Source organism: Canis lupus, chromosome 12, assembly GCF_003254725.2.
Source record: "Canis lupus dingo isolate Sandy chromosome 12, ASM325472v2, whole genome shotgun sequence".
NCBI classification, from domain to species: Eukaryota; Metazoa; Chordata; class Mammalia; order Carnivora; family Canidae; genus Canis; species Canis lupus.
Window position 1 is genome coordinate 48,839,600 of NC_064254.1, and position 20,078 is coordinate 48,859,677.

Sequence of the window (20,078 nt, forward strand, 5' to 3'; positions counted from 1 at the left end):
CTGTTGATGTCATCTATGAGGTCACGAGGATGGTGAATGTTGCTCAAAATCAGAGCAGATTATATTCTCAGAAAGTAGGGAAAACTATCATTGGCAGAACAGACTTTCTTGTAAGGCAGAAGGAGGAGGTAGGGAGGTGGATCTATGAGGCTGGCTTTGATTAAGCTGAACAGAGGTACAAGAATGGAACTGTAGGCTGGGAGCCTTCCTCGTATAGTGGGAAGTTTAGAGTCTCTTTTCATTAGTTTTCCAAAGACTGTGTGCCCACTTGGAGATGAGCAAACAAGATCTCTAAGCAGCTCACCCACTGCCTGCTTTGGCTCTCATGAGGCCCCTCAGCCAGGAATTCCCACTAGTCAAAGCCTGGGAACGATTACAGACCAGTTGGCTTCCAGGAGCAGGAACATGTTTTATGGGTTAGCTTTCTCTTCCTTTCAGTAGAATTAATGGGTGATTGCTCTGACTGCCCACAAATGTAACTTAAAACTCCATCTCATTTCGACTTTATGGTGATGTTTTAAAGCTTCCCAGAGGAATGGAGCACTCTGTATCTCTAGCAGTTCATTTAAATGAACAGCTAGGAAAACTCTTTAATCTGGAAACATACAAGAAAGAAATTATCAAGTTGATAAATCATACATACATATCTTGACTTTGGGGGTTCACCTATAATTCACCGGTGACTTGCCTAGAGTGAAATCAAGAGCTACGGATGGGCAGGGAAAGGAAATATGCTTTTTTTTTTTTTTTTTTTTAAGATTGTATTTATTTATTCATGAGAGACACACACAGAGAGAGAGAGAGGGGCAGAGACAGGCAGAGGGAGAAGCAGGCTCCATGCTGGGAGCCAGAGGTGGGACTCAATCCAGGGTCTCCAGGGTCACAATCTGGGCTGAAGGCGGCGCTAAACCGCTGAGCCACAGGGACTGCCCAGGAAATGTGTTCTAGATGAGGAATGACAGGGATGGGAACAAATCTGAAGAGGGTCAAAGCACACTCAGGGGAGGTTTCACACCTTGCCAAGAACAGCTGCAGCTATGGCTATGGGGCGGGGAAGTTCTGAAATTGTAGAGGGAAATCAAGCACTTACTCATTCTGGGTGTGAGTTTGGATTTCTCCTATGGAATGCACCCTGAGAGAGGGAGATCAATATCTTAAGAAAAAAAGAGAGATCATCATGTTCCTTTGCCTCTGGAAACCAGGCCTATTTCAAAGCAGATAAGAAAAATCAGGTTCAAAATAAGCTTATCCCAAACCTCAGGTAAAACTGGGACTCCATTCTAGGGTTCAACCTCTCCGTCCTGCTGTGTCCACAGCAGTTACCTGTCATGCTTCTTCAAAAGGTTGGATGAGGTTCTATTCATTCACACATACAACGGACAGTACTTTATTGGACGCTCACGATTTTTCAGGGAACTCTTCTAGGTCCTGAAGAAGTAACCGTGAAAAACAGACCAAGTTAGGGCAGCCAGGGTGGCTCAGCCGTTTGGCGCCTCCTTCAGCCCAAGGTGTGATCCTGGAGACTGCAGGATCGAGTCCCACGTCGGGCTCCCTGCATGGGGCCTGTTTCTCCCTCTGCTTGTGTCCCTGCCTCCCTCTGTGTGTTTCTGAATACATAAAATCTTAAAAAAATAAAAACAAAACAAAACAAAAAAAACCAGACCAAGTTAGTGGTATGTAAACTGTGCTTTGAATATTTTGAGTACAGGAGTCAGGAAAGCTCAATGCTTTTGTCCGTGTCACATGGGATGGTTGTGACAAGCTACTTACAGACACGCTGTTTGCAACAAGGACTTCCTTACCGTTTCCAGCTCTTTAATGAATCTGCATCATGCATCCCTGTTGAGCTTCCACTGGGCTATTCCAGTTAAGTGAACTAGGAGTAGCCTGAACTACCCATTTGGCCACGGGATGAGGCATGGTTTTCTGCGCCCAGTCCCTCTCCCTCCGATAAACCCTGGAGCCCCGCGCCCGAAGAGCTCACCCCACTGCGGCGCCCCCCTCGCTCCCGCAGGAGGCGTCCCGGGGCGGTCCAGCAGGGAGCGGCCTGCAGCCCGCGGGCAGCCCCAGGGCCGTGCCCCCCCCCCCCCGGTCCCCGCCGTGCCCCGCGCAGGCCGCTGCGGGGCGCTGCGGCCCCAGGTTGGGAGCCCCGGTGGGCGGGGCCAGGGCCGAGCGGGCTGCGGGCGCGGCGAGCTCCGCCACAGGTAGGCTGCGGGGTCCGGCGGGCGGCGGGAGGCGCGGCGCTGCGCGGCGCCGAGGCCCGGGGGCCGCCGGAGGCTGCGGGAGCCCGTCCGCGTCGTGTCCCCTCGCCCCCCACCCTGTCGCCGGCCGCGGTCCCTGCGGCGCGGACGTCCGGCGCGCGAGGGCAAGGTACGGGGCGACCTCGCTGGGCTCCTTGGAGAACCCCTGCACCTGCACTCCCGGCCCGGGGGACGGCGTCGGAGGCGGGGGCGCTGCTCCCTCGGCGCCCCCAGGTCGCCGTCTGCCTGGCGGGGAGACCCAGAGGGAGCGCCTGGCCCCCCTCCGCGGCCTCCGGGCAGCCGGGACGGGAGGGGTCTTCCTGGGGCACCTCCCTGGTCGCTTCGCTTCACTCGCCTCCCTGGAGGATAGAACCTGGGGGGGGGGGAGAACTTTGTCACCGCTGCTGGTCCCCCTCCGCTTCCTCCCGTGAGCTCAGAGTTTGAAGAAAGTGGGGGGGGGGTCCCCAGGCGTTGCTCTCGGATGCGGCAGGCGGTGCGCGGGAGGAGCGGAGGGTCCCTTTGGTCGCCTGCGGCCCGGGCTCAGCGCGCCCCGGCAGCCTGCCCCCTCCCCTTCCCTCTGCGCGGGCTGCAAAGGGGCGCAGACCCGGAGCGCGGGGGCCGTACCGCTGCCCCGGGGAGCCGCCCCGGCCGGAACCCGGCGCTGGGGGCTCGGCAAGGGCCGTCTCCCGGGGCGGGCCGAGGAAGCGAGCGCGGGTCTGACCTCACACACCCGCTTACCCGTACTGGTCTTGGGGATGTAGGTGCGGTGCTTCCGGTAGATTTGGGGCGCCAGGGGAAGTGGGGAGCATTATTTGTGACAGGAGAGGGGCTTGGATTTCATGAAGCTGGTCAAGAATGTTCTCCCTGCAGCAGAGTGAGGTGGATCAGGTGGTGGAGGTCTGCTTTACACTTTAGAGGTTGTGTCTTGATTCCACCACTTGTTAGGTGTAGGACTTTGGAAACCCCATTTCTTCCCTTGCCTTCCCTTGCCTTCCCTCGCCTTCCCTCGCTTTCCCTTCCCTTCCCTTCCCTTCCCTTCCCTTCCCTTCCCTTCCCTTCCTTCTTCCTTCCTTCCTTCCTTCCTTCCTTCCTTCCTTCCTTCCTTTCCTCCTTTCTTTCTTTCCTTCCTTCTTTCTTTTCTTTTCTTTTCTTCTTTTCTTTTTTTTTCTATTCCTTCCCCCTTGTTTCTCTCTCTCTCCCTTCCTTCTTTACAAGACTAGTGAAGTGAATCAGTGGGAATGGAGAAGGAACAAACAAATCTGTAACTGGTGGTGATCAATTAATTTTAAACACCACTGCCCTTGGACCAGCCTGGAAAACCCATTTCATTAAACTTAGTTTTGAGAACTGTAAACTGGGTGTATTATACATAATTGGGTAGTATTGTGGAAATTAAATGAAATGATGCAAGTAAAATGCTTGGCATGGTGCTCTTGAATGTTAGGCATCCTTTTTGTGAACCTGTTGAATGGTGCTGTTCATTCATGTTTGGGTAAAGTGTTATAGGCCAATGTAAGTGTAAAGAACTTGGCAATGAAGACAAATACACCTGGGTCCACAGTAGTGCACAAGAGTACTGATTGTCTCTGAGGAGATATTTCCCATCCCTAAAATAGCAATAGCAACCCGTTGTTTTTGCTTGTAGTAGGTGCAACCATACGTGTTTAACTTCCTTCTGCCATCCTTAGCCAGTGCTTAGCATATGGCAAATGAATTTTTTTTTTTTTTCATTAGGGATGTAAATGAAAGTTGGAAGAGTTTTCTGCCCTTTTGGTCATAAGAGGGGAGGAGAGAGTTGGAGACGGTGGAGAAGAATAAGACACCATAAAACTACTAGCTGCACATTGTTGGAAGGTATGAACTAAGGGTGATAAATGCTCATTTGATGGGGTTCCTGGCTGGATCAGTCTGTGGAGCATGTGACTCTTGATCTCAGGGTTGTGAATTCGAGCCTATGTTGGGTGTAGAGTTTATGTAAAAAAAATATATATAGGTATATAAATATGTATATGTATATTGGGACACTTGGCTGGCTCAGTTGGAGGAGTGTGCAACTCTTGATATCAGGGTTGTGAGCTAGAACCCTATATTGGGTGACATGTTCATTATTTTATTTTATTTTATTTATTCATGAAAAACACAGAGAGGCAGAAACGTAGGCAGAGGGAAAAGCAGGCTTCCCACAAGGAACCCTATGAGGGACTTGATCCCCTGACCCAGGATCATGCCCTGAGCTGAAGGCAGACACTCAACCACCGAGCCACCCAGGCATCTCAACATGTTCATTTATTCATTCTTTGTTTTTTAGTGATTGTACCAGAAATTAACCTTAACTTCCCATTTAAATCCATCATCCTCTCCAGAGCCCTCGGGCTAAGCATTTACTTCAAGTAAAGGTGGATGGCTAGTGATCCAGCTCAGCTTAGAGACAAGGCTTACTTTCAACTCCGGAGGCCCTACCACATAGAAATTCTGGTGTTCCCATCCCCATTATGAAATATACCTGCACAAAGTATCAAACTACATGTTCAATGTAAAGAATAAGAATAGAGCCCACGCACCCAAGTACCCATCACTCATTTGAAGAACTAGAGCATCCCCGTGGTCTTGGAGCCCCCAAATAACTCTCCATGGCATTCCATTCCTCCTTCTTCCTGCAAGGAACCATCAGGATTTGAATTTGTGTTCATTTTTAACTTGCGTTTCACACATCATATGCTACATAAAAAGCTCTGTGAAAGGGAAGTTTCCAAACAAGCATTTCCTCAATAACCTGGAGCATTCTTATTGAACTTAAAAGCAGGATATTGAGAGTAGGATGCAAACCACAAAAAAACTGACAGTCTCAAAGTACTGGGGTGAGGCAGTCTGTCTTTCAAGGTTTCCCCCAGGTTTCTTTGGCACAGGCTCTGCGGGCGTGTTCTGTCTGTATAGGGGAGGTGTAGTCTCTTCCAAAATAGCTTGGAGGCTATAATTTTTAAAAGCTTTGCTTGAGTCCTTAAGAATGAGAAAAACAGTAATTTGTGTGCATGTGTTTTAGAAGTTTTTTTTTTTTAATGCAAATTATCCAGGGGAACATTGTGTGGGATTTGAAGGATTAAACCAACAGAGAGCAATCTTTAAAAATGATTTTAACCCAATTCTTTTCCTGGTTGTTATGTTTGTGTTTTGGACTTTCTTTTAAGTTACTTTTTCAGGGTTCCACAGCTCTCCAGAGAATATTGCACAACTCCATCACTTCTTGGTTAAGACAAAAGATTCCTAAACTTGGTTCATGGCTTATTTAGTATGTTAGTATGTTTTCACAGTGCCCTAGTTTTAAGTAGTTCATCATAGTTCGGTTCAAACAACTTATTGAATATGTACGTCCTAACAACATAGAAGCTATTTTAAAGAAATAATACACATAAACTGGGAGAAAAAATATTGATCATTCTTAAATAACCATAATTACAAGCAAGATGTGTGTGCCTTTACTAATTCTTAAATCTTGGGATCTTATTGGATACCACCACTCTCATTTCCTTTCGACATTAACTTTTCGTAGCACTTGCATTTTATTTTTATTTTATTACGATTTTATTTATTTGTTCATTAGAGATACACAGAGAGAGAGGCAGAGACATAGGCAGAGGGAGAAACAGGCTTCCTCCAGGGAGCCTGTGGGACTCTAGATGCCAGGACCCCAGGATCAGGACCTGAACCAAAGGCAGATGCTCAACCACTGAGCCACTCAGGTGCCCCTGGAGCACTCACCTTTTTTTCACAGCATCCACTGAAAACCCAGGTTTTGCAAAGATGTGTATGATGTTATTGATAGGAGTGTAATGTGATCCACCATTGAAACTGAATTCTGGTTTGTAGGTTCAGCATTTTCCAACCTGTTGAATACATTGTGTTTCTCAAAACTTTCAAATATCCTACCTAAGGCCTTTGTGATTTTGCTACAGTATCCAGATTACCTTGGTACTCAGTTTGGGCATTGTTGGTCTAAGGTAATAAAAACCCTCTTCTAGGGAGAGGGCAGTTATTAAAGAAGGGGTCTGTCTGAAATAGCACCAGGTTAAGCTACTGTGTGGAGTGGGCTACATCTTGGCTTCTCCTCTACATAAATGGAATGACTAAAGCCTACCTCTTAGGGTCATTAAGTGGATTAAACTAGATAATGCATATAAAAGCATCTCTAAAAGGCCTGAAATAGAACAGAGTCTCAATAAATGATAGCTGTTTTATGATTACTAAATACTCCAATAATAGGTAAATATATTATAGTCACTATTTAAGTATAGCCAGTGCAAAAAAAAAAAAAAAAGTCAAAGCTTGAAATCTCAATCTTAGCACATAATTTATGAAGTAGTTGGTTCACAATATAAAATGATTTATCATCCAGCTTTGCAGACCATCTTTGGAATGTTCATTTTCATTTGCCAGCTTGTGCCCAGGTTTGAAGAGGCAATCATAACTGATTGGAAAGAGAAGGCCTGAGCTTGGACAAGTAGACTTCTGATTTCAGGAGAAAAGTACTTTTGTCTTATATCTTGGGAAGTTTGGATGTTGGTTTGTAGGGGCCCAGGGCAGGCTGCCCCAAACGGGCCACTTTGGCAAAAAGATTATTTTGAGTCAAGAGTAATAGAAACCCAGCAGATGCAGCCAAGGTGCTCTGCCTCCCGCTAACTGCCTAAATTTACATTAGAAAGGAGAGCCTGCCATAGGAAGGGAAGTATTGACAGAGGCCCTCTTTAGGAACTCATCTGCATAATAGAACAATCTTCTTTTTCCAAACATCTCCTTTCACCTTCCTGCTAATGAATTTTCTCTCCTTTGTATCCTCAGACTGCTGCCTTTTTCCTTAGCTCATGTAAGCTTCAAGTTGCCTCGTTGTCTCTGGAATCGTGTGTGTGTGTGTGTGTGTGTGTGTATTCCCCCTAAGTACACCTATTAAATCTAATTTTCTCCTGTTAACCTGTCTCAGGTCAATTTAATTCTAAGTCTAGCTAGAAGGACAGAGGAAAGTCTTCCTTCCCAACTGGTTACAGACCTGCAAATGTTTCAAGTAAGGTTTAATTTTTGCATCTCTGTGCAGCATAGAGAGGCAGACCATCTTTTCAGTGAAATAGTTTTATTAAACTGATTAGCAGCACATGATAATTCCTGTCAATAAATGGTACTTACTAATCCTCCAAGGAAAGGCTGACTTTATTCAAGAGACATGTCATACATGGCTGTCGCGGTGTCTTTTAGGAAACAGACCTTTACCCCCTGTCCTGTTTATTTTCCAGACCCTAAGCCTAACTTAGAAGCTGGTGATTCTTTGACAATTTGTGAGAATACATTCAATAGTGGTATTTCTAGTGTAGTTTTTTATTTTTATTGTTGCTTACTTTGGTCATTTATCATTGAGGAATCTGTACAGAACCATAGATGATGATGATGCTTCCAAGTTGACATAAATACTACTGGAATACAATTTTTATTTGTTTTGATTCCTTTTTTTTTCTTAAAGTAGGCTCCATGGCCAATGTGGAGCTTCATGAACTCAGGACCCTGAGATCAAGAGTTGAATGCTCTACCAACTGAGCCAGCCAGGCACCCCTGGTTCTAATATTGAGAGTTGTTAATTTCTTTATTATATTTGGGATGTGTGTGTGGGGAGAAATTGTTTTGATTCTTCTTTACTAATTGTTCTCTTTTTTCTATTTGTTGTCTGATGTGGGAAACAAAGGCAAAATAAAAAATAAAATTTCCTTACTACTTACAGCCCATTGACAAGTCCTTGAAACAGGGCAGAGTGACCTTCCACTGGGAGCTTGGCTGCCTCCATGTTGACACTTAGCTAAGGGCAAAAGGCTTTCTTAACTTGACCCCCCCCCCCGCGCCCCCCCCCCCCAGGATCCTGTGAATCTACATTAAAAATATAGAAGTTTCTTTGGAAGCTCCCTTTGTCTCTTATCCCCACTCCCCCCACCAAGATACATGATAGGAATCATCATCCAAGCATAGGGCCCACTAATATACATCTGAAGGGTCTCAGGACTGAGACTTTACTAAACAATAATAAATAACCTTTCCTAACAGTAGCTGCCCACCCACCCTCAGGGTCCTAGAAACTTCGTTTCTAAAATAACTTGAGGTTTGTTCTGTCCCTGAGCCCCTCCCAACTTGAAAGTATATAATTACCACCCCTCACAACCCCAGTGCAGCTGTTTCTGCCCACAGGTCCAAGTCCCTGTGCTTTAATAAAATCACCTTTTTATTTTTTTTATTATTATTTTTAAAAGATTTTATTTATTTATTCATGAGAGGCACACAGAGAGACAGAGAGAGGCAGAGACACAGGCAGAGGGAGAAGCAGGCTCCATGCAGGGAGCCCGATGTGGGAGTCGATCCTGGGTCTCCAGGATCAGACCCTGGGCTGAAGGCGGCGCTAAACTGCTGAGCCACCTGGGCTGCCCCTAAAATCACCTTTTTAAACCAAAGACGTCTCAAGCATTCTTTCTTGGCTGTCAGGTCCAGATCCCAACAACATGAAAAACCACATCAATGTCAATGTAATAAATAGTCAGCATTTTTTTTTAATTTTAAAAAATATTTTATTTATTTATCCACGAGAGACACTGAGAGATGCAGAGAGAGAGGCAGAGACACTAGCAGAGGGAGAAGCAGGCTCCATGCAAGGAGCCCAATGTAGGACTCAATCCCAGGTCTCTAGGATCACGACCTGGGCCGAAGGCAGAGCAAAACTGCTGAGCCACCTGGGATGCCCTCAGCATCATTTTCATTTAACATAGAATGTCTCTTTAAAAATAATAAATAAGGAGCACCTCGGTGGCTTAGTTGGTTAAGTCTGATTCTTGATTTGAACACTGCTCATGAGATGGAGCCCCAGGTAGTTCTCCATACTCAGCAGGGAGTCAACTTGAGATTCTTTCTTTCCCTCTGCGCCTCCTCCCCACCACGCACATGTGCTCTGCTCTCGCTCTCTCTCAAATAAATAAGTAAATTCTTTTAAAATTTAAAGATACTTATTTGTTTATTTATTTATTTATTTATTTGACAGAGAGAGAACAGGGAGTGGCAGGCAGAGGGAGAGGGAGAAGCAGGCTCTGAGTAGGGAGCCTGATGCAGGACCTATCCCAGGACCCTGGGATCATGACCAGAGCCAAAGCAGACACCCAACCTACTGAGCCACCCAGGTGCCCCAATAAATCATTTTTTAAAATAAAAATATGTTTTTTAATAAAAATAAATAAGAATTTCAAATATTTCCCTGGGTTAGACTGATTATAGTTAATACTCAATATCTTAAGGTTTTAGGGTACAAAGTAAAAAACTACATTATAGATAATTAAACACATTAGAATGAATTGTTTTTCTTTTGTTGTTTTTTAATCTTTAATTTAAAAGAAAATTGAGGGGCGCCTGGCTGGCTCATTGTTTAGACCGTACAACTTTTGATCTCAGTGTTGTGACTTTGAATCCCACATTTAATGTAGAGAGTACTTTTAAAAAACTAAAAGAAAATTGAAAGTCAGAACGTTTGAGCATCTATTTAACTATTAGGATTCAGTGTTTTGGGATGCCTAGGTGGCTCAGCAGTTGAGCACCTGCCTTTGGCCCAGGGCATGATCCTGGAGTCCAGGGATCGAGTCCCACTTAGGGCTCTCTGCATGGAGCCTGCTTATCTCTCTGCCTGTGTATCTGCCTCTCTCTCTCTCTGTCGTTCATGAATAAATAAATAAATAAATAAATCTTCAAAAAAAAATTCAGTGTTCTAGGTACAGAGTCCTTTGGGAAATGCTTGACTTGGTATTCTCATGAAAAACTAGGAAAGGGCATAAAAAGATTAAAACAATTTAAATTTGGGAGCTTACTGGTAGCTGAATGGACTTAATTCTTACATCACTGATTTGTTCTTGGTACAAGAATGGAGATTATGGGAAATATTTCTATCCATGATGGTAAAACACATTCTTTTTTTAAAAAGTGAATTTAATGGACCTATCAGTAAATAGTAACCAAGAATGGAGAAGTAGACCAAAGTAAACTAATCTTAATAGCTAAACAGGAATAAGCAAGGCCTTTTGTTTGTTTTTGTTTTTATAAAGGACATCTGCTTTAATCTTTCTAAAATGAATAGATACAATCGAATAGAATAAGGTTGATTTTTCTTATAGATGTTGAGTAGATGAAAGATGAGGCTCTATTGAGGTTGTGACCTTTTTCACTTTAGCTTTAGGAATCTTCTCTTATCTGGCTGGGTTGGGTGAGGCAGTGGGAGATGGAGGAGCAAATCCTGGGACCTTGCAGAGGATGGAAGGACATTGATGGACATCAGGAAACATGGTATAGTCCTGACCACCAACTCACTGTGGACCTCTACACATTGAAATTCTCAGAGCCTCAATTTTTTCGTTCTAAATAAGGAGACCAGACCAAAATATATCTTTTAAAAAATACAGTTCTGTGAAATCATACATATTCACAGTGGCAACACTTTGTTTTTCCATAATTTTAGAGAGAGGTATCTTCAAGTCAACCTGATGATTCGTGGAACAAAAGGAACAAAAGGAACTAACTGTTAACTTGATGTAACCTGATGATTTTCTCATTAACTAAAATCGTACTACTGATGTTAGTATGAACATCAGTAACTTCCTGTGTAGTGTCTTTTAAGACTGTCTGTGGGGCACCTAGATAGCTCAGTGGTTGAGCGTCTGCCTTTGGCTCAGGTCGTGATCCCAGGGTCCTGGGAACGAGTTCCGTATTAGTCTCCTGGCAGGGAGACTGTTTCTCCCTCTGCCTGTGTCTCTGCCTCTCTCTCTGTGTCTCTCATGAATAAATAAAATCTTAAAAAAAGAAAAAAAGAAAAAAAGAGGCTGTATATATTCACATTCTACAATATAAAGCAAGAGTTCCATTTTATTCTACAACTTGATTCCAAGGTCATAAAATTCATATTCTTAGGGACACCTGGGTGGCTCAGTCAGTTAAGCATCTGCCTTTTGCTCGGGTCATAATTCCAGGGTCCTGGGATCGAGCCCAATGTCTGGGGTCCTTGCTCAGCTTTTCCCTCTCTTTTTGTATCTCCCCCTGCTCATGTCTCTCTTACTCTCAAAATAAATAAATAATACCTTTTGAAAAATTCATATTCTTATTTCAATGGGTTAGAAATTTCAGTTTCTAGGGCAGCCCTGGTGGCGCAGCGGGCTGCAGCCACGAGTGTGATCCTGGAGACCCTGGATCGAGTCCCATGTCAGGCTCCCTGCATGGAGCCTGCTTCTTCCTCTGCCTGTGTCTCTGCCTCTCTCTCTCTCTCTCTCTCTCTGTCTCAATAAATAAAAATAAAATCTTAAAAAAAAAAAAAAAGAATTTTCAGTTTCTAGATGCCAGGGTGGCTCAGTAGTTGAGTGTCTGCTTTTGGCTCAGGTAGTGATCCCAGGGTCCTGGGATCGAGTCCTACATTGGGCTCCCTCAGGAAGCCAGCTTCTCCCTCTGCCTTCTCCTTCAGCCCAGGGCATGATCCTGGAGTCCTGGGATCGGGTCCCACGTCGGGCTCCCTGCACGGAGCCTGCTTCTCCCTCTGCCTATGTCTCTGCCTCTCTCTCTGTGTCTCTCATGAATAAATAAATAAAATTTGTTTAAAAAATACTTTTTTCTCATAATGGAACTATTTGGATGTTCTAGTAATTAAAATACATATTTGTGGCACCTGGGTGGCTCAGTTGGTTAAGCATCTGCCTTCAGCTCAGGTCATGATCTCAGGATCCTGGGATTGAAACCCACTTTGGGCTCCCCGTTCAGTAGAGAGTCTATTTCCTTCTCTTCCTCTACCCTACCCCCCACCACTGTGTGCACTCTCTCTGTCTCAAATAAATAAATAAAATCTTCAGAAAAAATAAGATATTTATTTAATAGGAGGTGAAAATGTGATGACATGGATGGACCTATTTCATCATGCTTATATGATGGTGATTTTTATTTCATTTTTAAATTTTTTTAAAGATTTTATTTATTTATTCATGAAAGACACACAGAGAGAGAGGCAGAGACACAGGCAGAGGGAGAAGCAGGCTCCGTGCAGGGAGCCCGACGTGGGACCCGATCCCAGGACTCCAGGATCATGCCCTGGGCTGAAGGCCGGCACTAAACCGCTGAGCCACGGGGGAGCCCGTGATTTTTTTTTTTATTTTATTTTAATATAAGTTCTGTGTCTGAGGTGGGGCTTGAAATCACCACCCAGAGATCAAGAATTACATGCTTTATTGACTGAGATAGCCAGCCCCCCCTCTAATAGTGATATGAATTTATTATTAAGGATAAAAAATAAACGAAACCATGAACAATCAACTTGGAAAATTTCAGCTCAAGTTTTTCACAGAACAAAGTTATTTCTTTTTCTCTGGTGGGGATAACATGTCTTATGCCAGCTTTAAAACTTATTTTTTAGCTAGGAAATGCCAAGCTACCCCTAAGTCCCAACATGAAATTCTGAATTCAACTCAACTTGGGTAAAATGCTGAGATACAGCATTTTATATTTTTTATATTGTATTTTATATTTTAGTTACACTTTATATTATGCCACCTATAAGTCCTAGAGACTGGATTTCTTTTTTCTTTTTCTTTTTTTTTTAAGATTTTATTTAGTTATTCATGAGAGACACAGAGAGAGAGACAGAGACATAGGCAGAGGGAAAAGCAGGCTCCCTGCAGGGAGCCTGATGTGGGACTGGATCCCAGGACCCCGGGATCACGCCCTGAGCCAAAGGCAGATGCTCAACCACTGAGCCACCCATGTGCCTGTGGAGAGTAGATTTCTTGAGTGGGTACTCAAGAGGGTTTCCTAGATATCCTCTATACTTAGAGCTACCAATAGTTAAGAGCCATAGGCTTCACAGTGATCTTACTGGGTTTGATGCCTGGCTTGTCACCTATTGGTTGTAAAAATTTTGACCATTTACCTAACCTTTCTATGTCTCAGTTCTTTAAATATAAAATGAGAATTTGAAATAACTTTTGAACTCTCACATGGTGCTCACATGAATCTATATATGTGATAAAATATATGGAAGTATATACACACATCTGCACACATACACAGTGAGTGCATGGAAAAAGTGAAATTCAAATAAAATCCATAGTTTAGTTGATATTATGACACCAATCCAATTTCCTTGTTTTGATAACTGTACTGTGGTTATATAAGAGCATCATTGGTAGGTAGGATACACAGGGACTCTAATTTTTTTATTGTGATAAAATTCATTATTTCAATAATTTTTTAAGTAACTTCTGTCTCCAACATGGGGCTTGAACTTATGACTCCAAGATCAAGAATCATGGGCTCTACTAAGCCAGCCTGACACTCCATCCATTTAATAATTTTTAAGTACGCTGTTCATACTGTTAATTACATTTACAGAGTTATGCAGTCATCACCACAATTAATCTTCAGAACTTTTGCATCATCCAAACTGAAACTCTATACACTAAATAATAATCCTTCACGCTCCCTCTCCCTGCCATGCCCCAGGCCCTGGTGACCTCTGTTCTACTTTGTGTTTCTATGAATTTCACTATTCTAGATACCTTGTATAAGTGGAATCATACAATATTTGTCCTTTTTTGATTGGTTTATTTCGCTTGATATCTTTGAGGTTCATCTACTATTTTTGCAGCTTTTATATGAGGTCAATATTATATCAAAATAAAGTTTAAAAATAAAAAGCCCCACTGATGGGGTCCCAAAGCTGGACTGTACCAAGCACAAAGGTTAGGTACAGTGCAGGGTGGCCAGAAAAGCTGAGGAGTGACATTACCTTTCTTTCCCTCCAATCTCTAATCAGGGGGGAAAGATGCAAGAAGTAGCAGTGTTCTGTCTCGTATAGGAAAGTGTCTACATTATTTACTAGTGAGTTCTTACACCAACCTGAGAAGCAGCTATGAAATTTCCCACTGAAATAGGAATTTTCTCTTTCTTTCTTTCTTTCTTTCTTTCTTTCTTTCTTTCTTTCTTTCTTTCTTTCTCTTTCTTTCTTTCTTTCTTTCTTTCTTTCTTTCTTTCTTTCTTCCTTCCTTCCTTCCTTCCTTCCTTCCTTCCTTCCTTCCTTCCTTCCTTCCTTCTTTCTTTCTTTCTTTCTTTCTTTCTTTCTTTCTTTCTTTCTTTCTCTTTCCTTCTTTCTTTTTTATTTTTAGATTTTATTTATTCATGAGAGACATACAGAGAGAGGCAAAGATGTAGGCAGAGGGAGAAGCAGGCTCCCTGTGAGGAGCCTGATACAGGAGGACTCTGGGATCATGACCTGAGCCAAAGGCAGATGCTCAACCACTGAGCCACCCACAATTTTATTTTATTTATTTTTATTTATTTATTTTATTTTATTCCCTAAAATAAGAATTCTTAACCTGGCGTTCGTCCATGGGCTATAGATGCCAAGAGCTCCCTGAATTTATGTCCGAATATTTAAATGAATGTTCATATGTGTATTTGAGAAGTTCCATAGCTTTCATCTGATTCTCAAATGGTTCTCTAACCCCAGAATGGTTAATAAGCAGTACAAGAAAATATTGTTTACAGAGATATAACAATCCCACAATAGGCTCTTTCACTTGGGTGTTTTAGCCCCTTTTAGTTCTCTGGCATGTCTTTCCCCCAGAGGTTTCTTTCTGCTCAAGCCTGGGATAAGCTTGAATAGTTCTTTACCCTTAGAGCCTCTGGCCGTTCACCTGTGCCCTACAAACTCCTGGACCCATCTTTAAGGACTAGAGGAGCCCTAGGGTGAACTGTTTTGGAGGCCCTAGTAGGGGACATGTCGAACTAAAGTTTTGTGCAGAACTCAGTCTCACGACTGCCAAATCTCTCCCCACCTTTCTTAGGCTCCAGAAAATAGAAAGGAAAAACTCATGAAGTGGTATCAAATGACTGAAATTCAGTAAATTCTGCCTTGGGAAATGTAAATTTAATTTTCAGATTGTCTTCTGGTTTACACTTTATGTTTTAAATGTATTTTAAATAATACAATGCCTTCTACCTTGTGTAATATTCAATGATTTAGGTAGCTATTGCATTGACATATTGTTATAGGAGATGTTGAATGTTAGAATTTATTTAGACTGATTTGTAGGCTCATATGGATGGATTGCAGAAATGGCAAAAATTGTAATTTGCCAATTTTCTTTATACATATGACTCTTCAGTATTTGAATTTATCTCAGAAACCCTTCAATAAATCATGTTTATTGACTCTTTTCTCCAACTCAGATATATTCTGTTAAGGTAGACTAAGTGCTCTAATAACCATCTCCAAATGTCAGTGGCTTGATCCAGTCAATAAAAGTTTATTTCTAGCTTATACAAAGTCTAAATCTGTTACTCCTGTTTGGGCAGTTCTCCTGGTTACCTGTCTTACTTGTGACTTAGGGATAAAGGCTCTTTCCATCTTGTGACACCACATCTTCAACATGACATATAATCCAATGTCACTATAAGGGGGAAGACAGTATGGAAAGGCATACTAGATTAATTACTTCCGCCAGCAAGTGAAACACATTACTTCTGCTCACCTCCTATTGACCAGAACAAGTCACATAGCCCTACCTAGATTTAAGGAAGGTGGGAAATGTATTCCTTGGCTGAGCAATTGTTTCTGAGCAATAATTGTTTATTTTGAAAGGGGAATGGAACTCTTTGGTGGATAAGTATCCATCTTTTCTACAAATGTGCTGGTCTTTTTACTAGTAAGTTAAGTGTAACTACCTTCATATAATTTATTTTTCACTTTCCAAACATCTGTGTATACATAGCATGTCTATATAGTGTAAGGTATAGATGAGACTTCCATACAGGAAGCAATTATATCATAATTGCCATGTAATAAATAAAAATGGGAATAAGCCATCTATCTAGATTCATATATTTATTAGGGAACAAAGTATATTTGATTTACTCAGAGTCATCCAACCATGTAGAGAATTGTACAGTTGAGAAAGACTAGCAGAGAACAAGAATATGCATGTTTTATTGGCTTTATGAATGTTATCATAACAGTTAAAACTACTTCAAGCTGCTGGCAATAAAGTGTGAAACTCTTTTCTTTTTCAAAAAAAAAAAGGTAGTCTTTGCCATGGAATGTATTACACAGTCACAAATACATGTGTCACTTTTACTTATTTGCTATTAAGGGAAACTAAAATTGTAAGGTTTGGACCTATTTGTCTTATTTGTTTGAAGTAAAATTGTGCCTACGAGGGCACCATTTGGCTATGTCCAGCATCTTAACAGCTGCGAATGGAACATATTGAGGGATTAAATATAAGACCATATGAAAGATACCAGTACCCAGTTGGAGTCATGGAGAAAATGGTTCTCAATTTTAGTACTGTATACTAACCATAGTAATGCTTCACTTATCCATTACTGGCTCAAATTAGACTGTTCTACTTAAGGAAACTATCCAAATAATTAATATTTACCATCTTTTAAGTCCTAGGGTTTTGTTTTGTTTTGTTTTCTTTAAAGATTTTATTTTATTTATTTGACAGAGAGAAAGCACAAGCAGGGAGAGTGACAGGCAGAGGGAGAGGGAGAAACAGGCTCGATATGGGGCTTGATCCCAGGACCCTGTGATCATGACCTGGGCTGAAGGCAGACTTAACCAACTGAGCCACCCAGGTGCCCTAAATCCTAGTTTTTAAAAAAGTTATATTTCACGGTCCCCATGTTGGAATTAAAGGTGCACCAAACCAAAGGTCAGTAAATTATAGCCATGGACCAAATGTAGCCCACTGCCTGATTTGGTAATTTTTCAGTAGAACTTGAGTAGGACTTTGTGCCAATCTCATTCATTTATATACTACCTATGGTTGCTTTCACGCCACATTGGGAGAGTTGAGTAGTTATCACAGAGACCCTATGGCCCACAACACCTGATATATTCACTTCTATTCCTTTACAGGAGAAGTTTGCTAACCCCTTCACTAGGCTTAAAATTAGTGTAACTTGGTTTGAGAATAATTCTCCTGTTTAGAACTTATTTCATCTCTCTGGCCCATAGTTTTCTCACCATTATAGTCGGGTTAATAAGACCTACCTACTGAGGTGCTTAAAGAAAGTAGATTTTTAAATTAAATGACCTCAGGCAAGTCACTAAAGTTATCTTCAAGATAGCAATCTGCCTACCTATTTTCCAGATAGCTTCCTTAGACCAGTAGTTTTTGAATCTATCATGCTGAGATCATCTGGGACATCTATTAAAATTCAGATATTCCCACCCTAACTCCTTAGATGCTGATTCGGGAGGACTGGGTAGGTGCCCATTTCACAAGCACCCCAGATTCTGATGCGGGTGGCCCGGACTTGACAGAACCCAGGTCCTTGTGGCAACTTGTGTTTTAGTGGCTAGAAATAGTTTCTCTGGCAGCTCTAGATATGCTTTTTGTCTCACCCAGAATTGAAGCCTCACCTACTTGATTGCAGACCTTGCAACCAAAAGGAGAATGCCCAGCGGGTGTTAATCCTTGGCATTCTTAGCATGTGCTGAAAGACCCAGTCAGTGGGCTTATCCTATAAATCAAATCATTCACTGCCTGACCTCACCTATACAGCCATCTGCTGCTTTGCTTCCAAATAGAAATAATGATAGGAAAGTTGGCACTGGGGCGTTAGTGAATGGGACTGGTTTACAGTGAAACGCAGAATGCCTCTTGATAATGCTAAGAGAGAAGAAAATCACACTAAAATTAGCATGATGGTCCAGGGTTAGCTGCTTCTTTTTAAAATCAAGGTAAAAGTTAATAGCAGAAGGAGTTACCATGAGAGGAAGAACCTAAGCCCTGGTGATTTATAAGCGCATTAAGAACGGATGCTTATTTAATTGTTTATAATTTCCTTAATCTCCAGAATGTATTATCCTGGGTTAGGGGATACTTAATGAATGGCTTGCTCACTGAAGCCTTTGTATGCTTCCATTTGTTATTCAAAAACTTAGTAAAGACTGCAGAACCAGTCATGAATAACAGCAAAATCCCCTGGCACCTGTTGGGTTTTTATACAATACAGAAAAAAGTTAAGACCCCGCCAAAAGACCCCAGAATAAAAAAACAAAAAATATAAACTTGAGGGAAGAGTCAAAGAACCTCACACCTTCAGTACAGAAAGAGTGGAGCTATGTTGCTGCTGTTTTGAAGCACTTCTTTAAAACTAAGAATTAGGTGCCTTTAAATATATATATATATATTTTTGTTACCCTGCTGGAATAAAATATGGATGTTTGATTGGGTGTAAGCCAGGGTATTTTGTACTTTGAAATGTAAGTAAAGTGAACACTTTATCATCCAATGAAGGATTTCCAGCTAATTAGATATTTTCCTGCTGGGAGCCATCTAGGGAAATTGATTTCAAAGACGTGTTAATAGGGATTTTTAAAAATCCTATGTAAGATTATTAAAGGATTCCTTTAAATAATGAGTTCCCTTAGACCAAGGATATTTAACATATGATTAGAATTACTAAAATTCAAAGTATACCCTTGTATAGGAGCCCATTCTTGCCAGGAGGTAGGAACATCACTAAGGAACACATTCTAGAAAGGTTGCAAACTAAATGGCCATCTTCTATTGTTACTAACATGATGGCTCTAGATCATTCCTTTCCCCCCTCCAAAAAATGTAACAGGTCTAATTTATCTCTAGATAACAGAGTTTCTTTTGATCAAAGCCTTAACAAAAAGTCCATTTTGAAGAAAATAAAGCTTATATCTTTTTTTTTCTTTATTTATTTTTTAAAAGTAAATTCTACCCCCAATGTGAGGCTCGAACTCACAATGCTGACTGAGATCAAGAGTTGGTGCTCTACCAAACAGGTTGGTGCTCTAGCCACCCAGGCGCCTCAGAAAATACAGCTTATATCTTTAAAAACTAATTATTATTTTGATATATTAAGAGTAATTGTCTTAATGCTCAGTGCATTTCCTTTTTTTAAAATCCCAAATTCACTAATTTATATTCTTGCCTTGGTATTTAAAGACTCTAAAACACTAATGCTATGCTTATAATTGACTGGTTGTGTTAAAAGTGACTGTGTTTTTTGTGCATCTAAAAATAGAACATAAAAATTGTGTCAGGTTTTGCTTTAGGACTTATGTATAATCTTTTATTATGTCTGTATGTCCCCACCATTTGGAATTTCCCTTAATGCCAGGGACATTAACTTTGTAAAGGAATAAATCTTAGAGACTTTTAGGATTTGCTTTTTTAAAAAATCTTTAAAATTATTTATTTATTTATTTATTTATTTATTTATTTATTTATTTTTAGGATTTGCTTTGAATTTACTAGCCAATTACATTGGATGGAAGTTAACATCTCAAGTTATATCGGGCGTTCTTTTTTTTATGTTAGCAAGACATCATCATTGTTATTATTTTATTATTTTTCTTTTTAAAATTTTAAAATATTTTATTTTTTAAAAAGATTATATTTATTTATTTACTTAATTGAGAGTGAGTGCATGCATGCATGTGTGCACACCAATAGGGGGGTGCAGAGGGGGAGGGAAAGGGAGAGAATTTCAAGCTGACTCTGCTGAGCATGGAGACCACTGCAAGACTTGATCCCATGTCACTGAAATCATGACTTGAGCCAAAACCAAGGGCCCTACACTCAACCAAATGAGCCACTCAGGTGCACCTTAAAGATTTTAAGTAATCTCTACACCCACCATGGAGTCAAACTTACAACCCCTAGATCAAGAGTTGCATGCTCAACTGATTGAGCCAGCCGGGCTCCCCTTAAATATTTATTTATTTATTTGTTTGTTTATTTATTTATTTATTTATTTGTT

At 41.4% G+C, this 20,078-nt stretch overlaps 1 protein-coding gene across 5 annotated transcripts in view; it reads left to right on the top strand.

Annotated features, from left to right (window-relative positions):
• The first annotated feature begins 2,155 nt into the window (after positions 1–2,155).
• Positions 2,156–20,078, top strand: part of ANKRD6 (ankyrin repeat domain 6) — a 197,863-nt gene continuing 179,940 nt past the window's right edge. For 3 of the 5 annotated variants that reach the window (XM_035697733.2, XM_025444490.3, XM_025444496.3), the window contains exons 1-2: positions 2,226–2,370; positions 3,975–4,094. The gene's annotated coding sequence lies outside the window, so the exon portion shown is untranslated. Of the gene's footprint in view, positions 2,205–2,225; positions 2,371–3,974; positions 4,095–20,078 lie in introns of those variants that run through there. The other 2 variants (XM_025444491.3, XM_049092358.1) reach the window with 2 other exon arrangements.